Consider the following 26,157-nt stretch of genomic DNA (forward strand, 5'->3'; position numbering starts at 1 on the left):
GAGAATACTGATGGTCAGAGACATAACGCCACCAACTGTCCTTCTCTTTGTCGTAAAGGCAAGGGGAAGCAGCCAACAGCACATTGCCTACCCAGGCGGTTACCCATCCAAGTACTGATCACGCCCGACGTTGCTTAGCTTCAGTGATCTAATGAAAGCAGGTGTTTTCAGTGAGGCTAGGCCTAGGCACATATTTTACTTGTTGTTTTGTTTTTGTTGTAGATGGTGAAAACCGAAGTGAAGAGGATATTGCAGACTGGTTGTAGCAAGAAAAACATTTTAAAAAAAAAGAAGGGCCTGTTAACATTTAATATGCAAGTATCCCGACACCTGGCTGAAAATGACTTAAAAGTTCGTGGCGCCCTCCATCGGTAATGCTGCAATTCAGTATGGTGTTGGCCCACCCTTAGCCTTGATGACAGCTTCCACTGTGGCAGGCATACGTTCAGTCAGGTGCTGGAAGGTTTCTTGGGGAATGGCAGCACATTCTTCACAGAGTACTGCACTGAGGAGAGGTATCGATGTCGGTCGGTGAGGCCTGGCACGAAGTCGGCGTTCCAAAACATCCCAAAGGTGTTCTATAGCATTCAGGTCAGGACTCGGTGCAGACCAGTCCATTACAGGGATGTTATTTTCGTGTATCCACTCCACCACAGGCCGTGCGTTATGAACAGGTGCTGTATCGTGTTGAAAGATGCAATGGCATCCCCGAATTGCTCTTCAACAGTGGGAAGCAAGAAGTTGCTTAAAACATCAGTATAGGCCCGTGCTGTGATAGTGCCACGCAAAATAACAAGGGGTGCAAGTCCCCTCCATGAAAAACACGACCACAACATAACACCACCGCCTCCGAATTTTGCTGTTGGCACAAGACACGCTGGCAGATGACGTTCACCGGGCATTCGCCATACCCACACCCTACTATCGGATCGCCACATTGTGTATCGAGATTCGTCCCTCCACACAGCGTTTTCCCACTGTTGAAGCGTACAGTGTTTACGCTCCTTACACCAAGCGAGGCGTCGTTTGGCATTTACCGGCGTGATGTGTGGCTTACGAGCAGCCGCTCGACCATGAAATCCAAGTTTTGTCACCTCCCATCTCTGCCATAGTACTTGCAGTGGATCCTGACGCAGTAGAAATTCCTGTGTGATGGTCTGGATAGATGTCTGTCTATTACACACTACGACCCTCTTCAACAGTCGGCCGTCTCTGTCAGTCAACAGACGGGGTCGGCCTGTACGCTTTTATGCTGTATGTCTCCCTTCACGTTTCCACTTCACTATCGCATCAGAAACAGTGGAGCTAAGGATGTTTAGGAGTGTGGAAATCTCGCGTACAGAGCTATGACACAAGTGACACCCAATCACCTGACCACGTTCGAAGTCTGTGAGTTCCGCGGAGCGCCCCTTTCCGCTCTCTCACGGTGTCTAATGACTACTGAGGTTGATGATATGGAGTACCTGACAGTAGGTGGCAGCACAATGAACCTAATATGAAAAACGTATGTTTCTGTGGGTGTCACATAGTTTACGTCGAGTAACTAAAGAAGAAGTACCGAATGGGATTGGAAAGAAAGTAATTTATGGCGCAACTTGACAAACGGAATGGATCAGCTGTTTTCAAATGCAGTTGTAATATCCACCGTTAACAAGCTAATAAACATTTTTAAAAGTTATTTCATTATAATATGTTACAAATATTGCTATAACTTCTTATCTGTCCCTCGATAACGTTTACATGTCAGTAGTCAAAACAAATTTCCTGCTTTTCAAATGGCTCTGAGCACTATGGGACTTAATATCTATGGTCATCAGTCCCCTAGAACTTAGAACTACTTAAACCTAACTAACCTAAGGACACCACACAACACCCAGGCATCACGAGGCAGAGAAAATCCCTGACCCCGCCGGGAATCGAACCCGGGATCCCGGGCGCGGGAAGCGAGAACGCTACCGCACGACCACGAGCTGCGGACTACTAGACTTTTCTGCTATATCTCTGAATATTGGCCATTCCTCTTGGGACCCAATGTATAAACGACATAACAACCATAACCAGTATGAGCACGTATTCCACTGCTCATCATATACTTTAATTTTGTTATGACTTGGCTTCCGAGCAGTTTATGAAGACTACTCCCATGACAGTACGTCCGCCCACTAGCATGATGTATATGAAGACATTTGGGACAGACAACGTTCAGTTAATACGTTTATGTCATGAGATTGTGGCGAAGAGTCGTTTTACATGTGTATCGCTGCGAGTGCGAATGTGAGTTGAAGTAAAAGTTGAACACTTTTCAAGAAATTAAAAAAAATTAAGATGACGGATGAACCTCGGAAAATATGAATACATTGAATATAAGTACTACTCATATTACTCGTACATGGTGAGCACCAAAGCTTCCTTTTTCTGTATTTTAGAAAATTGGAATTCGTACCATGGATGCAGTGCGCAAGCAAAAGTTCGGAACCGTGGTTGTGGCTTATAAGGAAGCACTGTGTAGAATGGCAGCAGTATGCGCCGAGTCCGACCTGAGTCGAAACTAACGGCGCTGAGCTGGTGGTTCCCGTGTTAGGTTGTTCATAGTCGGCGTAACGGAAAGGCATTAGGCGTCTGGCGGCGTCGGGCGGCGTCGGGCTGCCAGGTTAAATCTCCGCCTGGGCCCGAGGTTGGGGAGGGGTTAGTGCGCATAGCGCCATCTCCTTGGCCGGCGCTGCCGGCCGTAAGTCTGCTTTTACTGCGTGCATCAAATACGCCGGCATCGACGAACAGGATGGGCGCCGTAAAGCGCGCCTCGGAGACGCGGCTTCCGGCGCTCCCGAGAGTGGCTGCCTGCTCGGGGAGGTGGCAGGAGTCTGCAGCACGAAACTCGCCTCCGGCCGTGTTTGCCGGGGCGACTGAAGCAGTTTCTCACTTGTCGCAGGGCACAGTGAATGAGCAGTCAGTTCGTTACTGCTTACCGTAGCTGCTGCATTCGTACGCGCAACACTACGAGGACCGCCAGTTATATCAACGTACACCAAATTTGTAACTGGATTTTCCTTGCAAATATAATTCATCACTTCGATCGTAACGGAACAAATCCGACAGATGTAAAAGTGCATCTTACTCGTAGTGGGCTGCACGCCACGGGTTTATGAAATGAATGCGGCATTTTTAGGATGGTTTTTGAGACTTTCTCCTTCATTCCATTATCGACTGTTTAGTTGTATGTAAATGTACACAATATTGTCTCCCCGAAATGGGAACACAGTGGTGTAGAGGTAAAGTAACGAAAGTATAAGTTCTAGAAGTACACACAAAAATGGGGGCATATTCACATGACTTGCTTCTGTCAGTTTTCATTTGCAAATTTCAATTTTCTTGTTAGTTGACAGACGGTCGAATGGAGCGCCTGTATGTTGCGGTCCATTTGACAACAACGAAATTGGACGCAGGCTACGGGCTACGCCCACCTGCCGGCAGCTGACTCTAGCACCAGTCTGGCGCGAGCTACATCTTCTGTGTGACCCTTTCGAGCATTTCCCTTCACATCCCTTAAACATTAACTCCATACCGAAAAATCTCTTGATATCATTTTAATATCAGATACGTACTGCGTCGTAGGTTGTGTAGGAAGTTAGCACTATCGCTAAAGATTGTAATGGCGTCGTTTTCAAAGTGACAGAGAACTTAAGTTCATCATAATTTAGCCATTTTGCGCGAAGTATTTATAAATTACATACACAAACCTTCGTCATGAAACAGTCTATGAAGTGGTGAAACCGCAAGAAAATGCATTCAGTAGTTCCTGAGATGAATCGAACTGCACACACAGTGTGGAGGGGGACTTTAATTGTTTATATGTGTAGATGGAAGAAGAAGATAGATAGATAAACATATAGATTATACTCTGAGGAGCCAAAGAAACTAGTACACGCGTGTAGGGCCTCCGAGAGCACGCAGAAGTGTTGCAACAAGACGTGGCATGGACTCGACTAATGTCTGAAGTAGTGCTGGAGGGACTTGACACTATGTATCCTGCAGGGCTGTCCATAAATCCGCAAGAGTCCGAGGGGTGGAGATCTCCTCTGAACAGCACGTTGCAAGGCATCCCAGACATGCTCAATAATATTCGTGTATTGGGAATTTGGTGGCCAGCGGGAGTGTTTAAACTAAGAAGAGTGTTCCTGGAACCACTCTGTAGCAATTTTGGACGAGTGGGGTGTCGCGTTGCCCTACTCGAATTACTCAAGTCCGTCGGAATACACAATGGACATGAATGGATGCAGATGATCAGACAGGATGCTGACTTACGTGTCACCTGTCAGTGTCGCATCTAGACGTATCAGGGTCCCATATCACTCCAACTGCACACGCCCCACACCATTACAGAGCCTCCACCAGCTTGAACAGTCCCTGTTGCCATGTAGGGTCCATGGATTCATGAGATTGTCTCCATACCCGTACACGTGCATCCGCTCGATACAATTTGAAACGAGACTCGTCCGACCAGACAACATGTTTCCTGTAATCAACAATCCAGTGTCGGGGTTGACGGGCCCAGGCGAGGCATAAAGCTTTGTGTCGTGCAGTCATCAAGGATACACGAGTGGGTCTTCAGCTCCGAAAGCCCATTTCGTAGATTTTTAGTTGAATGGTTCGCACGCTGACACTTGTTGATAGCCTAGCACTGAAATCTGCTGCAGTTTGCCGAAGGGTTGCACCTCTGTCACGTTGAACGATTCTCTTCAGTCGTGTCGGTCCCGTTCTTACAGGATATTTTTCCTGCCACAGCGGTGTCGGAGATTTAATGTTTTGCCCGATTCCTGATATTCACGGTACACTCGTGAAATCGTCTTGCGGGAAAATCCACACTTTATCGCTACCTCGGAGATGCTGTGTCCAATCGTTCGTGCGCCGACTATAACACTGCGTTCAAACTCACTTACATCTTGATAACCTGCCATTGTAGCAGCATTAACCGATCTAAAAACTACGCCAGACACTTGCTGTCTTACGTAGCTGTTGCCGAACGCAGCGCCGTATTCCGGCTGTTTACATATATCTGTATTTGAATACGGATGTCTATACCAGTTCCTTTGGAGCTTCAGTGTATCATGCCACACATGTACCGTAATAATTATAATTAATTATCCTTTTCGCAGAAAAACGACTAGTTGTGGTAATAAGAATGTTTTGCGGAAGATTAGAAAAAAAATGCGACTGGAAAGCAGTACGGTAGACTTCTAATATTCCGGCTTCCCCGGTTAAGCTAACGCCGCCGCTCGAAGGCTGGCGCCGTCGTATGGTATTGCAAAGGTTCAAATGGCTCTGAGCACTATGGGACTTAACATCTGAGGTCATCAGTCCCCTAGAACTTAGAACTACTTAAACCTAAGGACATCACACACATCCATGCCCGAGGCAGGATTCGAACCTGCGACCGTAGTGGTCGCGCGGTTCCAGACTGAAGCACCTAGAACCGCTCGGCCACGTCGGCCGGCTATTGCAAAGGCTCGAAAAAGTTGGTTTTTCGACAACTCTTAAGGTGCACATCATACTGCAGCAACTTCTGGTACCTCGAAGTATGTACTATAAACATGCGCATGATGTGCAAAATCGGTAAGCCTCTGGTTGTAGGGATCCCGTGTGAAATGAGAGAATGCTCTAAGCATTGCAGGTAGCGTCGTCGGCAGCAGAAGCAGAATTCGATTTTGCGGCTAGGGTTTAGCAGAGGCGCGGCCGGCCAGCCTCCCACGTGCCGCCTGCTGAAGCGGGTCTGTGACTCACGTCAGACGCACCGCCCAGCACCGACTGTTATGCAAACGCGCCGTGGGCGAGTGTTGACCCTGCCCGGATAACTGTTCCCCGCGGCGACGCGCGTCTTCGCTCACTCGAGCGCACCTCGAGGCCAGCGGCGCGTCACTGCGGCCCGACCTTCAGCGCAAGGTTCGCGGCCGCCGTACGCCCACGACGTGCGCAGCTCGGGGTCAGTTTCAGCAGGGCGTCACGACGGCGACGTGCAGCTTTACATGGCGAGCTACCAGGCTGTGTTCTGCACAGCGTACGTTGCAGTAATCAGATTGATTTCGGGGAACGTGACCTGGAGTCGGTGGCATTCAAACCTGTCTGCTTTCTTAGATACGTATACAATACTTTCCTTGTTTGGCCTCATTGCAGTAATAATTTAAACAGATTTTTGGAATATCTCAGTCCAACCCACCCAAATATTCGCTTCACTATAAAGGTGGAAAAGAATGACTGCGTTCCCTTCCTTGATATGTTAGTCAGGAAGAAGGTTGTTGGCACACGCCACTTTTATAAAGCCACTCACACTAATTTGTATTTTCAAATTTATACTTGTCAACATCTGGCTCAGCATGAAGGACTATTTTGTTTCTTGGTTCATACGGTCCAGGCCATTTCAGACCTCGAGAGTTTGTCAGCTGAGTTTGCCCACCCCGAGTGACAAACATCGCCAGAACGGTAATAGTGAAGAAATCAAAGGGACGTTGCGCTATCGATCAACCGTCAATCGGGTAAGCGATGAGACTAACGTGGTGCTCTAAGTATATAGCCAAACGGATTAGTGGTATTCTGCATGAAAAGGATATGAAGTGGGTTTTTATACCACCACCTAAGATTAGCGCCGCTTTAAGTAGTGTAAAGCGTGATCTTGGTTGCTCAAGGCTGGTGTATTCACATGTGAATACGGACGAGCTTCCGGCGCTGTTATATTGTACGGCTGTGTTTACAGATTGAGAGCGAGGTTCTGTTCTGCGCTGCTGTGCCTGTCGTCGCGATAACCTGACGATGCCCTATCCGGGCGAAACATGTCGTTCTTGAGTTACTAAAGAACGTTGTGCAACCTAAGACTGTGTTTTAAATAGTAGCAATAATAAGGATGCTGTAACACCATCCTAAGAAGGAATGGACTATTTTTTAGAGATATAGTAGTAAACTTACTGTAACCAACTCCATCGTGTGCGAACAGCGTTGGCCACCTAAAAATGTTCGCCGTCAGGTCGTTGATATATATCGTCATAAGTCACTCGCACTTAGGTTTGCTACACCAGCCTCTGCTTTCGCTTTTGATTATGTCTCTCCATCGTGAGTGGAGTACTTGGTTCTGATGGCTATTGTCGTTGTTTTTGTGGTCTTCAGTCCTGAGACTGGCTTGATACAGCTCTCCACGCTGCTCTAACCTGTGCAAACTTCTTCATCTCCCAGTACCTATTGCAACCTAATCCTTCTAAATCTGCTTAGTGTATTCATCTCTTGGTCTCCCTATACGATTTTTACATTCCACGCTGCCCTTCAATACTAAATTGATGATCCCCTGATGCCTCAGAACATGTCCTACCAACCGATTCCCTCTTCTAGTCAAGCTGTGCCACAAATTTCTCTTCTCCCCAATTCTAGTCAATACCTCCTCATTAGTTGTATGATCTACCCATCTAATCTTCAGCATTCTTCTGTAGCACCACATTTCGAAAGCTTCTATTCTCTTCTTGTCTAAGCTATTTATCGTCCATGTTTCACTTCCATACAAATACTTTGAGAAACGACTTCCTGACACTTAAACCAATACTCGATGTTAACAAATTTCTCTTCTTAAGAAACGCTTTCCTTGCCGTTGCCAGTCTACATTTTATATCCTCTCTACTTCGACCATCATGTTATTTTGCTCCCCAAATAGCAAAACTCCTTTACTACTTTACGTGTCTCATTTCCTAATCTAATTCCCTCAGCATCACCCGACTTAATTCGACTACATTCCATTATCCTCGCTTTGCTTTTGTTGACGAATCTGATCGCTAGATAATCTTAAATCTGATCGAATACCTTTTCTGATACTCCATAAGCGCGTATTCTCCTAATAAGGCAACGGTGGTATAGGTGGTTCGCAGTGATGATGCATAACTTTGGCGAGGATCTGGTTCACAGTCACGTTAAAGTTGCGTCACTGGAGAAGGCAAGAAAATGCCGGAGGAGGGAGGCGGTGTAGGCGCGAGAGAGAAATTGCCGCGCACACTGATCAGTTTCCGAAACATGATTCACACGCGGTACTTCTCAACCATTATTTGCACGGGTACTGATATTCTCAATGTATGCCACACCTGTCATATGGTCGAGTCACATTGTAATAATTTGGCAACCTACTGAGAATTTGAAGAAAAGGAAAAAGCAGTGTGCAGGTGACATTGAGATCATTGGACACTAAGCAGAAGCTTACATTGTACAAGTTTATGGCGGCCTCCCAGATCTCATTCCGACATTCCCTTTAGTTGATTTCAGGAATACGGCGGAAGACTTTAATCTGAATGGGCAGACGGAAATTTTAACACTAATGCCAGTGTGGAATCTTTGTCGGTAAAGTAGCCAGTAGTAAAAATAAATATATCCTCTATTTGTGCGAAACATGGAATTAGTCAGACATATCGCCCTGCAACCCCATACACTTAGAAACCGTTCTCTAATATAGATCGTTAATGTGACATGACCCGAGGAAATTTCTAATGAAGATCTCTGGCAGTCACAATAGTCAGTCTAGAAACAACGAAAATAATTTCATGATTACTAGATGAAAAGGCGAAACAGTACCGTTGAGGCTGTAGCACTCTACGGGTTCTAATAGTAGGAGGACGAGTCGTATACCAAGGAGACCTGGTTACGCACCACTAAAAACGATTTGTGACAAGAAACGAGGAAATTAATAGAGCTGAAGAAATTTACTAAAAACATGCTAGAATTTCTCACGGCCGCACTTTTCCAGGAGGAACCAGACTGATGATAGAACGCCCAGCCACTTAATAAATGGCCTACATGTGAATAAATAAATTGCTCTCAGGGATGTTACAACGGTACATCAAGCAATGCATACCACAACCATGCTTACACGGACAAAAGGCTATTCGTGTGAACACAATGATCGACATTATCTCGCAAATGCACAGTATGGTTCAATAAAGTGTAGAGTAATTTATGATCGACACATTTCTGGGATGTACCGCTAACCGACATTAGACAAAGCACTTCTTTGTTCTGAGATTTCAACCGCCCAACGACATGTACGGAATGTGTGTGGAAGTTCATTACCTCCACGGGGGAAGTCATAAAATAAGCTGGCCGAGCCTCACCTTGAAAATGAAAGATTCATCCCATTGAATTCTGCTGAAGTAATTCGCGGATATTAGCGCTCTCTCGACCAGGTTACTTCTTCCAACAATTGGTCTTGTATTTGGTATTGTTTTTTGTTTGACTCACGACATATTTCCATTGGACGAAACAGGGAACGGGTATCTTTAAAGAGGGGAGTATTTCGACATCAGTGGAGCCTATATTTGATATTAGGGATTAATCGGATTGGCTAAGAAACTAAACTCGTAAAGAAGATTATGACATACTGCACTTGCTTTAATTCGCTACGTCTATTATTAACGCATTCAATTCTTTTTTTTCAGGTACGTATCCTGATACATGTTGGGTGCATTCTATTGGCAGTGTGGGTAAGTAGTCTTGAACTGAATTATCTCTAATAGGATTACTTTTTTTAATTCAGACGCATCGTACACAGCGGTGAAATGCTGACTAGCGGCTGCATTCTCTTGTGAAGTGGGGTGCCTTCCGAGGGGAGTTGAGCCGTATGTCAGTGAGATATGTGGGACTGCTCGCGGTGACTTGGTATGGATGCCACGTCCCAACGGCGACTGAACGGTGGGACGCATATCGAGACTAGGAAGCCTCCGAGCGCTGTTGCCTTATGCCCTAAACCGAACGCCCGTGGTGTTGCTGACGCTTTTTGTTGCGCTTTTATCAATTTAAGTTGAAAGTACCAGACTACGATGGAAAAGTCTCGGGTTCCATAGTCGGCCAGTCCAGGCATTTTTTGTCTGTCAACTATCACTTACTTCATCTCGCCAATGTTTGGTAACGTGAAAACAGTCGACTTGCACCACGGTTCAGAGACTACATTAAAAACCGTAGATCCCCCCTATAACTGGTTGGGTACCAGCTCAAAAAGTCGGAGGGAGACATTGGCATACGACCTTCAACATTACCATGCCTAGTAAAGCACTTTAGTGTCCAAACCAGCTTTCGTTTTGATGACAGCTTAACGTATTTTTCTTTTTTTAACTGTAGGTAGGGGTCATTACTTGAAGTATCTACTGATCACTTTAAAATAATTCTACTTAAGTCCTCGACGAAACAATTTTGTTCAAACTCGTTTCAGTATAAACCACTTATTACAGAACTGAATTAGTGTGAACCAGTTCTTTGATGTAGCACCCGAACATCAAATCAAAATGTGGAGAAAATGTCAGGATTTTATGACGGGGAAAACGAATCTTTTACATTGAAGCGGAGTGTATGCTGTTTTGAAACTCATGGGCAGATTAAAACTTTGTGCCAGGTCGACCATGGCAGACAGGTGATCTTCTGTAAAGTTTGGAGGTAGGAGAGAAATGTTGGCATGGTAGAAGTTATGACGGCGGGTCGTGAGTCAAGCCTGGATGGGTAGCTCTGTCGGTAAGAGCGGTGCCCGCAAAAGGCAAAGGTCCCAGGTTCGATTCGCAGTCCAGAAGACAGTTTTCGTCTGACATGGAGTTTGATGTGTATGACTTTCGCGAGTATCACTGGTCAACACTTCTAGATCAGACGTCGAAATATTGTGCAGAAAAACAGAAGCGTCAGAGCCTTTTAAATATCGAAAACAGTGGCTTTCCACGTGGATGTTAGTCGTCTTGTAGCACGACAACACATAAAATGATGCAGAATTATGCACTGCCTAAAATTGTTAAGAAACTGAAGACGTGTCGGATGTCATTGTAGCTTACTATGGGTACATACCATTGACGGGTGTTCTAAGTGATTAACAGCTGCAGTTGTCTGTGACAAAGTGCCTCAGGGTGCATCAGCGTTGTTCGTATTTTGTGTTGCTGTCAGGTCTGGTTAGGTTACGTGAGAGGCGTGAACAGCTTAAGATGTTGCGTGATAATTGTCGAGGACACGGAGATACCGCGTACTCTTGTGAGACAGCGGTGGCAACATCTGACAAAGTTTGAAAAGGGACCACATTGTGTGTGTCTATTTGGTCAGCTGATCGAATCATGCAGTATCCAAATTTTTAGGGCATTCGGATCTTGAAATGCGTGGGAGCGTGACGGCAGACATACTCTTCGTCGAGGGTCGCATCGACCACATCTGATTACCACAGACCACCACAAGGGAAGGATCGCCGTATTGAGCGCCATGCATTTCGTAACGTCTTCACATCTGCCGCTGCTATCCGAGAACAAGTAATGGACTCCCTGTAACATTTTACCCCATCCCACACCATTGGTAGAGACTAGTAGCAGCTGGGCTAGGGAACTACCGCCCTAAGCGTAGGCTGCCGGTAACAGCACATTAAAAACGGCTGTCCTGCGACCAGGAAGTATGGATGGCTGGTGAATGGTTTCATATTGTGTTCTGCGGTGAATCTCGGCTCTGGACTATCCTCATACGACCATCGTCGGCGGCGACGTGGGGAGAGGTCAAATTCTTCCAATGTTTTGAAGAGGCACTGTGGTGTTGCTGGCGTCGTGGTGTGCGGAGTCATCGGGTGTGACTGCAGTTCACGGGTGGTAGTGCTTGAGGAAACTATGCTGGTACAACGATCATCGCGGACATCCTGCGTCCTCATGTGTTACCTCTTACTCGACAGTGTCGTTGTGCCATATTTCAACAGGATAATGCTCTTCCACAAGTGGCATGTGCCCCATATACTGCCTGGGTCATATTGAGGTTCTCCCGTGGCCAACAAAATCACCAGATCTGGGTGGGACCATTTTGGACGTCAAGTCGTCCCAGTGCCAGTATCCACATGTCGAGGACCAGTTGCAACAGCTGTGAGCCAGCTTACCCTCAGGAGAGGTCACAACGGGGCTTTATGAACCCTTCCCGACCGAATCAGTGCACGCACCAAGACGAGAAGGGGTGCAACGTTGTACTCGTAAGTTTATTCGTACTGCCAATTTCTGTGCCAATATGACTGTGTTTTGTGATCGCTGAAATAGTATCATACACCCGTTCAATCCCTAAAGTTTGATTCGTTTCCTCCTTCCTTTTGCGCGCTTCAGTTTTTTTTTCCAGGCAGTGTATAAGGATGTAACAGTTGCAAGTGTCCTGGGCGGCTGCGTGGTAATGGTCCGCAAGCGTTTCTATCCTGCGCATGCAGCCGACTGGTTTGCGTAGCGGAAGCGGCGAACTTCGCCGTGTGCCTAGACAAGCGCGGCGTGGCCCGCCTTTGGCGAGTTAATCGGATAACAGCGCAGCCCACGGCCATTATCAGCGGGGCTCGCTATTAGCCGGCATTATCATAATGGCGCAACGAGCGGCCTGCGCCGTCGCGTTAATTACGGCCCAGGCGGCGCTGGGAGCGGTCGGAGCGGCGGGCCCGGCTCTGCTGGGAGCGCTGCGGCGTTCCAACAGCCGAGAGGCCGGAAATGCCGGATTCGCGTACTCGTCAGGTGACAAACTTCCAGCTAAGCGAATACTCGCTTAACGTAAGTCTGAGTCCAATATTTACGAGTATTGCTCAAATTACGAACCCTGTAATCTTCTTCCTCCTCTCCCGCCCCCATCTTCTTCTTCCTACTTGAAAACACACTATCGCTTTCCTGAATCAGACACTTGTACTCGCTTTTGTGCATCAGACACTTTACCACTACGTGTTTCGATGATTCCCACCGTGAGAAATTGCATCCTCACATGAGGCATGATTTATATACATTTAGCTTCCATTCATGCTGTTAATCAGATGTAATTAAATTTTCCTGGAGACATATTGAGTCTAAAATTTATCTTCCATAAGAATAGAAGCTGAAATAATGAATGAAAATATGTGTCAAGGCCGGTACTCGAACCTGGGTCTCATGGTTACTAGGCAGATTTGCTATCTACTGCACCCCCCCCCCCCCCCCCCCCGACATTGTGACTAAGACCGCTGTACAAATTACTCTCAATTCACACCTCGGCTTCCCTCGATTTCCCCCTTCTTCACCAGTTGATACCCAGTACGTCTCCAGGGAAACGTAATTACATCGGACCAGTATATCACCTATGCCTGAGATACAGGCAGGATTCCATCATTACATACAAAGCTGAGGTGCCATTCCAATATCAGAGCCTTCGCAATACTGATGGTTTAAGAATCAGAAAAATCAATAGGAGCTCAGGTGTGAATGGAAGCCGCGCGGGATTAGCCGAGCGGTCAGGGGCGCTACAGTCATGGACTGTGCGGCTGATCCCGGCGGAGGTTCGAGTCCTCCCTTGGGCATGGGTGTGTATGTTTGTCCTTAGGATAATTTAGGTTAAGTAGTGTGTGAGCTTAAGGACCGATGACCTTAGCAGATAAGTCCCATAATGTTTCACACACATTTGAACATTTGTGAATTGAAGTTTGTGTTAGGGAGGGCATTGGACTGGAGTATTCCATGCATCTGTTTTAGCCACAATGCCGGGTGCCGTAGTAAATAGCACATCTGCCTTAGTAAGCAGGAGACCTGCGTTCAAATTTCAACCTTGGCTTTATGACGTCCGTACGTATAATGTTTCAGTGTGAGAGTTGTGTGAGAGTTCGCTCAGTAATCGTGGCACATAATATACTGATGAGTGTAGCGACTGTTGCCTGTGATGAGTTTAGCGCAATCTATCTTCCGACAGTAAACAGTCATTCTTTTTACGTTAACCATGCTTCAAAATTTTCAAACGGGACCTTTCATGAATCATATTCCTGTCAGTCCGTCCTAACGATAAGAAAGAAATTATCTAATGAAGCAAAAACGAGTTATAACTATAGGTAACGGTCGGTGGTACAAGGTCAAGGAGTAGTCACAGACAGTTTTAAACTGATCATTAATTAAAGGATATCTTATAATGTGGCGTGGGAATATCGTAACAGGCCAGACAGGACAGTAGTACAGCTTATGGGAGAAGACAGCGACCTTGTAATAATATCTTCAGGTGGGAAGTTGCGAAATTGCATTTGCAGTGATACTGCAGAGCATAGGCGCCTGTCCGCAGCAGCAGGCAGAGTGCAAAACAGGTTACGTTGCAATCGGCTTGCTGCTGTGAAAATGCTTCTGTGGTCTGCAGTAACAATAGCACCAAGACTGTAACCACGCAATTCTTCACCTGAAGATGATAGTGTAAACCATCAAAACGTGTAGTAGAGCAATAAGTGAGTGAATGACGCAGAAACCTGTTTCATTTGTATTTAATTGTCAGTCTTACTCATCATGAAGGCTTCTTTAATGGACTTAATAATTACCCTGCCGTATATAAGGAGTACCAGGAGATAGGGGCAATACTCCGGGAAGTCATCTGAAGCAAAATATACGTATTTTGTCTTGCGAAATGTTAAAAACCTGATTTCGTATTCTTGTTTTCCGCTAGGTCCTATCGTTTTGTTTTTAGTTTTTTTTTTTCATGGTTGTCATAGGTCGTGGCCATTATATATGACATGAATCGTTTCTTTGCACTTAATGTACTCCTGCTTCTTACACTTTTTAAGGTGTCACATAGTTTTGCTTAATTGCTAATTGCTGCGCTTAGGCTCGCTTTGTATGTTATGCTATAGACTTCGATATCCAAGACAATATGATGTTGCGTGTTTGGATGGACTATTACAGGTGCTTCTCACATGATGATAAACATAGCTACGTAGCCGGCGCAAGATAAATTTTAAAATACTTGCGTTGATGATTATGTATCCTAAGGGATCTCCTTCCGTGTTACGAGTGCAAGTTCTCCAACGATAAAATACCATACAAACTGTATCAGTCTCTCGCCATCTTCCCCCCGTTCTGGTGTGTGTGTGTGTGTGTGTGTGCGTGTGCGTGTGCGTGTGCGTGTGCGTGTGTGCGCGCGCGCGTTTGCACGCTTTTTTCTTGTTCGAAGTATTGAGAATGATGAACACCATAATACACTGCTTCCCGTGAAACATCATTTAATTACCTGTCCAAGAACTTGTCTTCACTGAAGTGAGAACGTCAATCAAACTTACAAGTGATAGCCAAAATAGCCCCCTTGCGTCCTTGCATCTGAGAATTGTCATTACTAACACACGTTTGGAGATTATTTAATGAACAGTGGTGCTTGCGTTTCAGCCGCCGTTGCAGTTGATTTTGGACTTCTTGCAAAATGCGAGTATCTGGCCTAAAGCTCGCAGTCCACAAAATGTTACACGCGGAACTTGTTCAGGGTTTCACATACGTCGCAGTTCGGATTGGTTGTTCGGCGCCCGTTTTACAAGATAGTCGGAAGACACATTCTACACATGAATGGCCATTCGTGAGGTGTATCGTAATAATACAACAATGTATTTCCAATTGTTCTTTTGCGCACGGTTGTCGACTCACACTGCCGAATATAGAAATTAGTTTCATTTTTCATGTTGCTATTATTCATCATGTACGTTAGGTCTTTGGCCTGTTCTGAATTGGTCCCGTCACATTTTCTTAGGTCTTCCCAATGTTTGTTTTCCTTTTTATACATAATTGACTTATAGTTTTAGTTATTCCTATGTGTAGCGCTCTGTCTACTTGTTCTTTACAATGTCTATGGCGGTGTTTTATTATCTTCATAATATTTCAAATTTATTGAAGTTATAATACCAGACCATAGACAATGAATTGTTGAATTATGTAATTTTAAATTTTGAGTTACGACGGTTATTGCTTTCGTAGCGAAATACATATTTAGCTTTGTAATAGTACGATAGATATTTGAGAAAAAGAATGTGTTGTTGTAATTCCGTTCTAAAAATAAATAGTCATCTTTTTTCATAAGTGGAAATGTATACCGAAATGATTAAAAAATTTATAGTTTTCGTATAATTTGTAGCCCAAACTCTTCCAAATAGCTTAAATAGATGGAGCAAATTGAAAGTTTTACCGGCCTGGGCTAAATTTTATAGCTTTGAGTTAATTATAGTCACAAAACAATTAATATGCTAGATTTCGAAATGCAGCTTAATCCGCAGTTCCACATAACGTGTTTTGTGCACGAAAGAGGTATTACCGTCTCGTGTCTTCTCGTTCTGGTTCTGGCCCACCATACAACTACACGTACGTCGTTGTTTTGTCCCCTCTTTTAGACTTGAACATTATTCTTGGGCAGTGTCATTGTGTTAATAGAAGCAGAGATACATCAGCATAAGGGTTTTTGTTGCCACGTATCGTTCTCTCTCTCTCTCTCTCTCTCTCTCTCTCTCTCTCTCTCTCTCTCTCTTGGTGACAAGTTATCAAAATTTTTGTAACGATATGAAGGTCTCGTAACGCATAGTAGAGGCTGAACTAACTCGTCTGCGTACGAACGAATGCTCTTGTTGGTGCGTCATGTGAGCTCTCGTGGCTAAATAGCTGGCCAGTGCGCAACCGCCCCCGATGACTGGAATAGCCGCAGCGGGATTACCGGTTGCGTCTTCCGGGGCCTAAGACAGCGCCGTCCGCTCCACTTGGGGCTGGCGGGCGCAGGAAACAGTCGTGAGAACGGGGCCATCGTGGCCCGCGTGTCACGTCCCATCGGGGAGACACACAGGCTCTGTTTCTGGAGATTCGGCACGCGCCCTACTGAACGTCAATGGCGCTCTTCCTGTTGGTAACGGATGACGTATGTTCACTCGGGCTTCCGTCAGGCGAACCGATTCTGCGTGTGTGTTAGCAAGGGAATTGGATATACAAGGGGGTCTGACCAAATGGTGGTAGCCTGCTTTTCTCAGACTAATAGGGTTCCAAAGAAGATGTAATGATTCTTGAGGTCTTAGTAAGAAGTATAGTGTAATTTTTAAGAATCCCAACGTAGAGTGCGTGGCGTGGGTACTTGGCACCAGTATAGCTATTTTATGCCTTGTTCCTTTCGCGTATTCCTGGCCAAGGGAAGTCTAATAGTATCAAACATAGACCTTAATTTGAAGAAGATATTTCTGAGTATGTATATTTGGAGCAACGCATTGTATGGTAGTGAAACATGGGCTGAGGGGAAACCGGACAAGGAGGTACTCGAAGCATTTAAGATGTGGTGCTACAGAAGAACGTTGAAAATTAGGTAGACTGATAAGGTAAGGAATGAGGAGGTTGTGCGCAGTATCGGAGAGGACAGGAACATACAGGAAACACTGACAAGAAGAAGGGACAGGATGATAATCTGTTAAGACATCATGGAATAACCTCGGTGGTGGTAGATGGAGCCGTAGAAGGTAAAAACTATAGAGGAAAACAGAGATTGGAATGCATCCAGCAAATAATTGAGGGCGTAGGTTGCATGTGGTACTTGGAGATAAAGAGGTTAGCACAGGAGAGGAAATCGTGGCGGGCTGCATTGTAGCAGCCATGAGACGGCTGATTCGAAAAAGGAAAATTGAGCGAGAGGAAAACAATTGCCTCTGAACGCAGCCTAATTCTCTCTAATTCTCTCTCCTAATTCTCACTCCTAATTCTCTTATTCTCATAGTTTATACGCCACACAATACTGCATCGCCATCCTTCCAAATATTGCCATTTAAGGTCCACGAGCATGTTACACTTTCGCATGGACTGTACAGAGCTGTTAAAATCTCAGCATTTCGTCTCCGAATTCATTCGATGTATGTAGTCACGGTTCCTTGAGGAGGACGCCAAACACTGGAACAGTACAATTGGTTGCCCTGTCGTGTGGTATGAGATTTATTTTACATGCGCACTGGACTTACACGGAACTGTTCAGTCAAGTCGAAGTCCTCCATAATACTGATTTTGTGTGTTCTTCCAATTTAGTATACCTCCCTATCATTAACCCCTAAATGTTTAAACGGTGAGAAATATTACAGATGTCTAATCTTTGAGTCGGATGCTATCGGTTTCTTTCTGTTTTGTATAGGCGTAATATTGCATTTATCCACATTTAATGAAGTTCAGTTCTCTTTAGTATGCCTAGTGGAAATTTTTTCAAGTCCTTCTGCATCTCTTTGCAATCATCCTGCGACAATACTTCACTGTAGACAGCAGCATCATCAGCGAACAGACGAATACTGCTATTATCGTATATTTACGTAATTTTTCATTTTTTAATGTTTGATAAGGAAAAAACCAGCATTTATTCGTCAGTTTAGTTCAACACAGCATCATCACATATTCAGTGGTCTTTTAATGAAAATTACATATTTAATGTATAATAATATGTCTTTATATATGTAATACTTTTAATGCCCATGAATTAATGATTGAAACATTTAAATTGTAAGCATTGTAACAATTAAAACATCATATGATATCATTCTTGGTTTCAAAGATAAGTTCTTTGAAATGTTTAAAGGAACACAACAAAAATTTAGTTGATATCTCTGTCAGGCTATACAGGGTGTCCCAGGAGGAATGGTCAGTATCCAGGGATATGACAGGAACGATCATTCGAAGGAAGGAAGACTAGTAAACATGGGCTCTAAATTGCATAACTTAAGAACTATGAGCACTTGTCAATCACCGCTACTGTGAAATACACCTTATTTACAGAACAAGTGCTCGTAGCTCTTACGTTATGCATTTTAGAGTCCATGTTTACTAGACTATTTCGCTTCGAATGATTGTTCCTGTCATATCCATGAATATTGACCATTTCTCCTGAGGCACCCTGTATAACTGAAGATTTTCTGTTATTTTGGTTCCCAAAATGAAGATCAGTGTCAACTACGAGAAGCAAAACGGAAAATGAGAGACTTTTCAAGTCTCTTTTGCTTTCAACGTTGCCAAAAAGCACTGTGTTGCAGTATCACCCATGCAAGTACGCAGTTTTAACGGAAAGCCACACAGTGACAGAAGATGAATAGTCATCTCCTCAATTATTCGGTGAGATTCTTGATACCTTGCGTAGAGACGTCAACATTTGGATCACGGAACCGATTACGCATCGTCATTCTTTCGTTTTGGAATCCATATGTGCCACGTGTCCCGCTTTTTCTAACTATCCGGAGACCGTTGGTATGCATGATAATAAGGCCCTGGGGTCCTTGCTTCAAATTAGAACACGCGGCTAACTGTTGAATAGTTCTCAAAGGTACAGAACTTCGGATAAACCTAAAATCTATCGGACGTAGTTTCACAGTGGGCACCTTACAGGCGACCTGACCGGTGCCATTCTTAGCCCTATAATATTATGGTCAGTAACATTTGCAATTGGCCAACAGATACGATCTAATTTCTTCCCCATCGGAAATGCGTGTTACATCAGGATAGATACCCGTGCTGCAAAGCCAAAATCGTGCGACAGTGGTTTTGAGAACATGCTAAGAACCGCACTCGTGCATACTAGATCCGACGGACATTAGCTATATCCCAGGACATCTAACACAGCTATGAGATCATCTCTTATTAATCTACAGACCTAATTTTTTTCGGTTCGGAAACAGTCAATTTTTACGTGAGATCATCTCGCAGTTATGTCATTGTCAGTGATGAGACGGCAGAAGTGAACGCGGCCAATCGTTGTTGCCTCACTGGGAGATTAAGCAGCGTGGGAAATGCTATAAACGTGAATTTACCATTTTTCTCTTTTTGTGCAACAGGGCGTGTCGATATCGCTGTCGTACGATACGTTTCACTAGCTCGTTTGAAGCAAGCTTAAAGAAAAACCATACAGTGACCTCGTGTTCTGGAGAAATTTCGAAAAACTACGTAACGCCCAAATCTGTGTGGTTGAGCCAGGATTTGAACTCTAAAAGGCATAGTCAGTGTCTCATGCTGTGGCATACCACATGGTCATTACTTCGTAATGGCGTAGTCAACACTACTGCAATTGCTTTCGACCTGCTTGTTAAGGCGACACTTCGACTCAACTTAGCAGTGTGTAGGGGGTGTATAGTCCGTAATTTCCTATTGTTAATGGCGGGTAAAGTACTCTGGCTATTATTCGTCCGTTCTCTCCCTGAAATCCTCTCATTTTATTTCCCCTTTTACAGTGCGCCGCCGAAGCTGTGCATCGTCTTCATGTGTCATAGAAATGTATTATTTCAGCTTTCTAGTCTTGCTGATGATGCGAATTTGCCACTGATTTTATTTACATCAGCCTTTTTGCAAAGTTCAATGTGACTGGAGCTATCTAAAATTTTACGGCGCAAGGTTATGGTATTCCCCTCGTCATCTGCGGAGAAAAGAGCTATACAGCAGTAATACAGTTGGAAATTAGAACAAAATGTAATCTCTCCAGATGTCCCCGCAAAATAAACATATCATATTTAGAAATAAGGATATATGAAAAAAACAGATATCCACGCCTTATTTCGGAGCAGTCTGTCTACATTGGTCATAGACGAAATTGGCCGAATAGTGTCTTACATTGCACTGCTTCAGAGTTCATCTCTCAAGCGAGCATTAAAGTCCCCGGCTTTGCCACCGCACTTCAGTGTGCTGGAGCAATATACTTCGCGCAACGAATGGTGGTGTTTGGGTGAAATTATACCTGTATCGAACATGATAGGTGTTTTTAAGTAACGTTCATCTAACTCTTTAGTTAAGGGAAACAACAACGCAGAGAAAAGTCTCCGTGGGCTTGAAAATGGGACTTAATTTTGTCAAATCTTACAGCGAAGATATCGGTTTTGCATCTAGTGATTAGCGATTCAACCAGTTCTCTATTACAGTAAAGAGTCTCAGAAAGATATCCGTCCATTTTTTTCTTCAGGCGAGCCTCAGACATTCTTATAACTTTTCATCCAACTGCCGTCCTAACTTTCGCGTAAACGTCGGTGATTTCCGGCTAAACCTGTTCTCAGCAAGTCGACTTTATAGCCTGCGGATGTAGAACTGGAGAGGTGGTTTTCAAGGAGGAGAGAGCACAAGTAATATCACTGCTAACTAAGTTACGTCGGGGAATAGCGTTATACATCATCCTGCAAGAGCGAAACTGATTCTTTCACTCTCGCATTAACTTCCATGTAGGAACGTATGAATATATACTAGTTGTTCTTGTTATTTTACGTTTCAGTGCAGTTGCTTCTTGTATTCATGGGAACATCAGTTCTGAATTGACTTATTTTATAACGTAATGATGAGTGAAAGTGTGGGTAACGATTTTTATGGCAACCCGAGAATTCTTTTTGTATTATCTTCTCTTTCGTAGTGATTATATCTCATCCTAAGATCCTCATTTAGTAATAGGACATTGTGCACAGAAATAATTACCCGGAGAAATTTTAGACTCTGCGTAGTATTTAGTAACTACATAGAGGCTGGAATTTTTTAAATAAATAAACGGTTGGGGAATAATATCACTAACCGTCTACTGCAGTGAACTAAAGAATGAAGACGTTTTAAAATATATGAACTAAGAGAAAAGAAAAGCTATGAGTAAGAACTTTAACGTTACTGAAACACATACTCACTCAATATTTAAATAAACTTTTATGCTGTATAAAACATGAATAGTTTCAAAACTTAAACGGTAATTATGTCGAAATGCGAAAGGTACTTACGTACACATGTTCGTATCTTTTCTTGTGAAACGTTGCTACAAATATTAGTTAGGTATGTTTTGATGTAACTACGACCTCTGCTTTATAAAGAGGTTAATACTTATTTTTCGCAATGTGGAGGATTTTTTTACAGTTTGTGTACAGGTGTACGAGAAAAATGGAAAGAAAGAACATTTGTAAAATTTGTTCACTCAAAGTTTTCCTAATGGTGAGAACTGAAGAACGGCGAAGAAATTTTCTTTTCTCAACATTTTTTGTTCGGTGTGGTTTTTCTTCTCGTGTTGATGTCTACTGATGGCTTGTAGAAAACAATGATTTCATGAACAAAGCAAAGACTGGGTGATTGAAATAAGTACCTTGTAATACAGACGTACTTACAAATGGGTCATCCAAGCTTTGTACTTTTTCGATTTTTATCAAATGGTGTAGAAGTTCCGAAAAGGTATGTTCTACTCACGGAAGTGAATTTCGTTTAGTTCTTTGTAAGGCTGAACAGAGATTCAAACTCACTCTGGAAAATATGGCAAAGTATTACACAGCTAAAAAGGGAAGTCCTATAAGGACTTTCTCGTGATACAGTGCATTGAGTTTTTGATCGCTGCGATGATGGAAACACGTATCGATGGGATTCGGAACTCGAACAAATGGGGAAGTCAACTCGATTACAATTTGTCCTATACAGGCATACGTACACGAGAAGGTGATATGGCCAATCGTGTGCTGTTTGAAATCCTTAGAGAGGCTTTGGTAAAAGAAGACTTTGCTTCGAACCGAGTGAACCGTGTCTCGACGTCCTCAGGTAACAATGACATATCGAAAGTTACACGAAAGTTTACTTCATCCCATTGACGTTTGTCCTTGTGTTTCTGTTGGCCAGCAGCGTCTGTATCTGTTATATTGCGGCACGTTACAACACATTTATTAAATTTAAGTTTTGAGTACAGTTCGTATTTAATTGTGTACACGCGAAATTGTTACTCTACATGTACTCTGCTTTATTAGGAGTTGTGGTCCAGGCATGAATGATGTTATTTTAAACTCACATAATACATTACTATTTCCTGCTACAGTGAAGAGGCTTACGAGAAAATTGCTAGCGTTGTAACAAGCCTTTCAGTCAAGACGAGAATATGTTGAGGAAGTTAACCTGAACGTAGGTGAAAGAAAGGGTGTAAAATTTTAAAGAGCGCCGTCATGGAATCAACAAAATCTGTTGTAATGTATATGTACACACAGGCGGCCAGTTTCGGTTACACTATCATCTTCAAGTCATGGCTTAACATTACATCAGGTTGTAGGACGGTTCCTGGCGTCAAATGCAGAACTGTTTTTAGTTACAGCATCAGTCACATACACATACATTTATTGCCTTATACAATTTTCGTCAGCCCCCAATAGCAGACGTCGACAGGTCGTTGCGTTGCAGCTGCAAGCAACTAAGTATTTGCCTACAAGGAATTTTCCTTTTTAAGTAGCTGTTAATGCGTGACTTTACAGAGCACTTACGAAGCTGTGAATCACCTTCGTGTGTCACGGAAAAATATTATTTCAGCATTTTGTACTCGGTAATGAAAGGAATTACCCATTAATTTACAAGATCTTCGTTTTGCAAAATTCACTGACAGTTGAGAAATCTAAAATTTTAAAGCGCAATGTTATGATATTTTTTATCATTAACAGAGAAAAAAAATCTATAGCAGTAATAGAGTTGAAAACTAACAAGAACATGTCGTGTATCAGGTTTCACCGCGGAATAAACGATCGTCTTCAGAAATAAGGAAAAATGCACGTTTTGTCCTCAGAACAGTCTGCCTACATTTACCATAGACGAAATTCGCTGAAGACCGAGAGATATTCATGTCTCACGTCGCACTGATTTAGAGTTCGTCGCTCACGCGCGCATTGAAGTCTCTGGCTTCACGATCGGAATTGGGTATCTTAGTCATGGATACGTAGAGTAATTGTCACCTGACCGAAACAGATGTCTTAGGAATAGGTTCTGTGAACGCCGTTCGTGAAACACATTGAAACGTTGCAGTACTGTGTACAGAAAACAATCTGCCTGTGTAACTGTCGAGAAATGCCGGCGGATGAATTTAGAGCGTCGGTATTGGGGGTGGGTTTGCCCTCGTGATGTATTTCACGTAGGACCCTTAAAGACTCGATGGGGAGGGCGAGTATGGGCGAACTGAACACGGAAGACAGTGCCCTGCGGCGGGCTGGGAGTTAAGGAAGCGCGTGTGAGGAGGGAGCGACGGGCGCCGGCGCCGCGCAGGTGCGCCGACGGCGGGCAGCGACCGCTGCGCTTCCGGCCGACCTTGGCGCTGCGCCGCGCTACGCGGTACCCACCTGACTGCGGCTGGCCGTGACTCTGGAGATGCGGCAGGGGCTGTCCTGTGGCTGCGGCTGCGGCTGGGCTGGGCTGGTCGGCGCTCCTCCGCGGCGCAGCAACACACACTGGTGGCCGACGCGCCGGCGTCGCCAACTTTTCTTGGCGCGCCGCGAGCGGCCCGGGGTGGGGGTCCGAACCGCTCGGCGACGCGCTCGCTGGTTGGTGCGCTCCTCATTGTTGGGGCCGCGTTTGTTGGCGTCAGCTGGCCAATCGCGGTGTGCCCGCGATCCCCTTACACTGGCACTTCCCATAAGCCCCCAGCCGCCTTGGCCACCTATTCTCGCTAATCCCTTTTGCCGACGATGCAATCGCGGGCAATGTCTGCGCCGGAGGGGGGTGGGGAGGGAGAATTTTTCCTTTTCCTCTTGGTCAGCTCCGACAGCGGGTGTTTCTCTTTTTGGGGCCGATGTCCCGCCCCTGACGCCCACCTCCAGACACGTGACGGTCGGACGCGGCCGCTGAGAGAAGGACCTGCCGTCTCGCACGTGCGTTTTGTTGGGGGGAGATAGGTCTTCTCCGCAGCCTTTATTATGACAGGGCCAAATTCGCAAGGATCATGCCGAGAGGCCTTCCAGTCTTGACGGGGACAATTTTCTGCGGTCCCGCAAGTTCCGCGTTCTCGCCTCCAGATATGAGAGTCATCGTCAGGTGCTCAGCAGCAGGTGAAAATCACACCATTTAACGGAAACCCTCCAGTTCACTTTATTTTACTTGTTCGTGTTATGAAACCGAGCGAGATGATACAGTCGATTCAGGACGTTGAACTTATGTCAAGTTGTTGCTGATTTTTCTTAAACAGTTGGCGTGAATGTTTGGATGATTATCTGTTTTGTGGATTCATAGCGCAACTGTGTTACGATATCAGTACGGAGGGTATGACGCACCACTCATCCAAATACGTTATGTATTTAACTTTTTTTTTTTAAAAAAAAAACATGTTTCAGGGCTGGCCGGAGTGGCCGTGCGTTTCTAGGCGCTACAGTCTGGAACCGAGCGACCGCTACACTCTCAGGTTCGAATCCTGCCTTGGGCATGGATGTGTGTGATGTCCTTAGGTTAGTTAGGTTTTAATTAGTTCTAAGTTCTAGGCGACTGATGACCTCAGAAGATAAGTCGCATAGTGCTCAGAGCCATTTGAACCATGTTTCAGGAAGACTTAATCGCATTTCCAAGTACGTAAATGTATTATGCCACTAGGCACTATCAGAAGTGTACAATCACAATAAGTGCATTGTCAAGCATATATAATTATAGATGTCAAAATATAACGATCATAAATACTGGTGGCGCTTATCGCAGAACTGACAGAGTGCAACGAGGGTGTTAACACTGGGGTGAAAACTTAGAAAGGGCCCAGACGATGTCTTCCTTTCATCCATCTGCCTCCAACTGAGCTATCACTCCGCCTCGAATGATCTCACAGGGGGAAGGTATCAGACACGACCAGCCGATTCGCCTCTTACTCGGCAGGTCGCTCGTGCACAACCTAAAATGTACGAATCTAAGGGATCTTGGATCAACATCACCCCCCCCCCCCCCCCACCCCATCCTGCTCCATCCCTCTCCTCGCTCTTTTGAGAAAACCATCCCTAAAGTTCATGACATGCAATCGTCTCAAAATTTCTGGGACCCATAAACAGTTGAAAATTCAGCAGTTTTCATCATCGTATATGTGATGATGAAATCAATGAAACAAACGTTTACGACTGCCGCTTGCTTGGTACGCAAAATTCTCTTTTTTCTCTTACTTTTTTTTCTCCTAAGTTGTCTGTTTCGCCGTCGTTTTGTCTTCATCAATTCTGTGGGGTTGTCGCATGATATCTTTAAAACACACTATCATCGACGAGAACTTTATTCAGCTTTTTAAATGGCTCTGAGCACTATGCGACTTAACTTGCGAGGTCATCAGTCGCCTAGAACTTAGAACTAATTAAACCTAACTAACCTAAGGATATCACACACATCCATGCCCGAGGCAGGATTCGAACCTGCGACCGTAGCGGTCGCGCGGCTCCAGACTCTAGCCCCTAGAACCGCTCGGCCACTTTAGATGGCTCATATTTGCCATAAATAGCTATATTACCGTGACGTTCCCTAAATGAACAATGGAATGGTCTCGTTTACAAATATACCATCGCATTAACAGCATAAACTGTATATATATCTGCTTATTTTTAAGGCATAAGTATTACTCCAACCTATAACTGGAACAGATTGATTTTAAGAAACCCCTTCTCTGAAAAACTTTGCTGTCCTCTAATTACTTCTTTCACCCTCTGTATCTGAATCT

The 26,157-nt window shown here is 44.5% G+C and overlaps 1 protein-coding gene across 1 annotated transcript in view; it reads right to left on the bottom strand.

The window, feature by feature from the left end:
- Window positions 1-23,927, bottom strand: part of LOC124803203 — a 214,186-nt gene extending 190,259 nt beyond the window's left edge. The window contains exon 1 of the mRNA XM_047264385.1: window positions 23,825-23,927. The gene's annotated coding sequence lies outside the window, so the exon portion shown is untranslated. The remainder of the gene's footprint in view (window positions 1-23,824) is intronic.
- Between the last annotated feature and the right edge of the window lie 2,230 nt (window positions 23,928-26,157).

Source organism: Schistocerca piceifrons, chromosome 6 (genome assembly GCF_021461385.2).
Source record: "Schistocerca piceifrons isolate TAMUIC-IGC-003096 chromosome 6, iqSchPice1.1, whole genome shotgun sequence".
Lineage (NCBI taxonomy): Eukaryota > Metazoa > Arthropoda > Insecta > Orthoptera > Acrididae > Schistocerca > Schistocerca piceifrons.